Genomic DNA, 3133 nt, shown 5'->3' on the forward strand with positions numbered 1-3133 from the left:
AACACTGTGTGGTGACCACAACTGAGAGCAATAGTCTAGGCGGCTCAGAACAAATGTCTTCCATAGAATCAACATGACTTTTTGATCCCTTGTACGGAAAGTCCTCAGTATCCACCCCGCCAGTTGTCTGCACCTTGCTGTCAACTTGACAATGTGCATGTGAAATGATGCATCACTACACATGTTGATGCCCAGATCTCTCACTGTTTGTGGTTCTGGGATTGCAGTACCTCCAGGCCCTGTGTATGCCAGTTGGGAGGTACTTGTGGTCTTGTAGCGCAGTACTTGAAATTTTTTTGCATATATATACATATATATATATACATGCACATATGTGTTTATCTTATGAATGTATATATGTATGGATCTTGGCCATGTGTGCTTCGCTACAGCTCCGGGACGACCAAGGACCTATCAGTTGATTTGGTAGACGGAAACTGAAAGAAGCATATCGTGTGTGTGTGTGTGTGTGTGTGTGTGAGTGTGTGTGTGTGTGAGCATGTGTGTGTGTGTATGCGCGCGTGTGTGCGTGTGAGTGTGTGTGTGTGTGTATCTGTCTGCCTGTCTGTTTGTCTCCGTTCCCTGTTTCCCTGAGACCGGCTTATTTACGTCCCAGAAACATACCAGTTCAGCAAAAAGGAAAGAGAATAAATACCAGAATTTTGTGTGTGTATGTATATATGAACATAGAAAATATATATAATTATATAATATCAATGTACGTGCCTGCATCTGTGTATGCACACACACAAACATGCTTACAATTTTATGTATAAATATGTGTGTGTCTATATGTGTGCATATCTATGTAGATGTATAAATATTAACTTTCAACGATTTACATATAATTGATATACGTATTCAACCGCAAGTGATTATATATTAAGCATCAAACAGTAATATCCCACAATATCTACAAAGCCAATCCTTGAAACTAAACCTCTTGTTCCATTGAAGATATGCATGGTTGGGACTTTTCAGCACGAAATACAGAACTTGACCGCTCTTTGATTTGAATTATGACTTCTAGCACTTGTGTTTATATACATGCATAAAAGAGTACAAAGAATAATACAAAACCAATTCTTAATTTCTTACATCAAATATAACCAGCCGAAGTTAACAAAGCTAATCCAATCAGAATAGTGTCTTCCTTCTTTCCGTTCGCCTTTTCTTTTCCAACTTCTCTATTCCTTCCACTCTTCTACTTCACCTTCATTCCCTCCACAACCCACCTAAGTTATCCATAAAAATATATCTTTGTATATTACGAAAATACACTACGCAACCAAAGCTACAGTGCAACCACACGGCCCGCCTCACAAGATGAACGAAAAAAAAATACTTGGAAATCAGTCTGACGAAGGTAACTGGGGGGGAAACTTGAAGTTACAGCCATTTTCTTTGAACGAAGAAGAAGAAGAAGAAGAAGAAGAAGAAGAAGAAGAAGAAGAAGAAGAAGAAGAAGAAGAAGAAGAAGAAGTGGAGGAGGAGATAGTATTGTTATGTGGGTCTGCTTGAATATGCTTAAATGGCATACGGACAACACTACAACATCACACTTATACAGACACAAATACACGTTCATAAACACACTCACGCACATATATTGCGTGATTGCGCAGGTGTAAGTAAATATAATCCTGTTTTATCTAACACATTGAAAGATAGATGGGTACCACACAAAGTTTTCGACATAGACTGCTGCACACACATTTAAAAAGCTCCTACAGGAAGTTCTAGGCCACGACACAAGCACGTGGCGGTAGGGAAAAAGGAATGTAATATTATAAGTGTAAAGTCAGAGAGCTGGCAGAATCGGTTGCACGCTGGGCAAAATGCTTAACATCATTCCATTCACCTTTACGTTCTGAGTTCAAATTCCACCGGGATCGAATTTGTCTTTTATCTTTTCGAAGTTCATAAAATAAGAACCAGTCAAGCACTGCGGTCGATATAATCGACTTGAACCCCACCTCCAGAATTGCTGGCCGCGTGCCAAAATTTTAAATCAGTAGTACGTGTCTGAGAGAAAATCAGATGGACTCACAGAGAGGAACATGATCAAATAGCTATACACATTATTAAAAAGCCATAACAAGTGTAGGGTTCTACGTGAGGGTTAACATGGTATGCATGTGTATGCACACACGTGTATCCATTGAACGTAAAGTATTATTGTCTTCTTTACATACAGAGCGACGTGTAAACATAGAGCAAAGTTAGAGAGATTCGTCTTTTTAACTCACTGACGTTGTTCTACACAGCGGCACATGCCCACGCAGCATCAATGATGATACAAAATATTTCCCCTTGCCCAACAAACTGAGAGAGAGAGACAGGCAGGCAGAGATATAGGCCTATAAAGAGAGGCATACAGAAAGAAAGAGAGAGAAATAAGAGAGACATTGCTACACACAGACAAGTGGACTGTTTCACTCTACACGGCGACGCCACACACATTCACACAGAATGTGTGTGTATAATTAAAAGACAAGGTTGCAATTACCAGGATAACACAGGAAGACAAAATGACGGTAAGACATGGGAAAAAGAGAAGAAAGAGAGGAAAGAGAAAGAGAGGTGGGTAATACACTATCTGTCACACACATTCCAAACAGAGAGTTTATGCAAAATAGCAATACATACAGTCTTAGTGTGTACACAATCAAACATAGAATAAAACAAGCAGTATGATTTCCTAACGAGAGACAACTGACTTCTGCGGTAGTTTAATACAGAGGAATGCGGCAAAAAAATATCACCGTTGATGACAGGGATATATAAAAAAGGATAAGGAATGACAGGTGATGTCGTGGCTGACGTGCCAAGACAAAAAATTTACTGTTATCATTTCTGGTATTGTTTGTTCATAATACTACACTGCCACTCAACAGGTACGCATCATGCGGTCTGTTATACTATATGAGTTAGGGGTGCAGAAGACAATCGCCTAACGTGACAGCGGTAGTGTGTCGGAGTGTAGGTACTGTAGCGTAAAGAGGATGACCTGTTAATGTCTGTCTATATGCACGGGCACAGGCGCACACACACACACACACACGCGCGCGGACACACACATGGACACACAAATATATATATATGTATGTATATATGTATATATATATATATA

This window comes from Octopus bimaculoides, chromosome 20 (genome assembly GCF_001194135.2).
Source record: "Octopus bimaculoides isolate UCB-OBI-ISO-001 chromosome 20, ASM119413v2, whole genome shotgun sequence".
Taxonomy (NCBI): domain Eukaryota; kingdom Metazoa; phylum Mollusca; class Cephalopoda; order Octopoda; family Octopodidae; genus Octopus; species Octopus bimaculoides.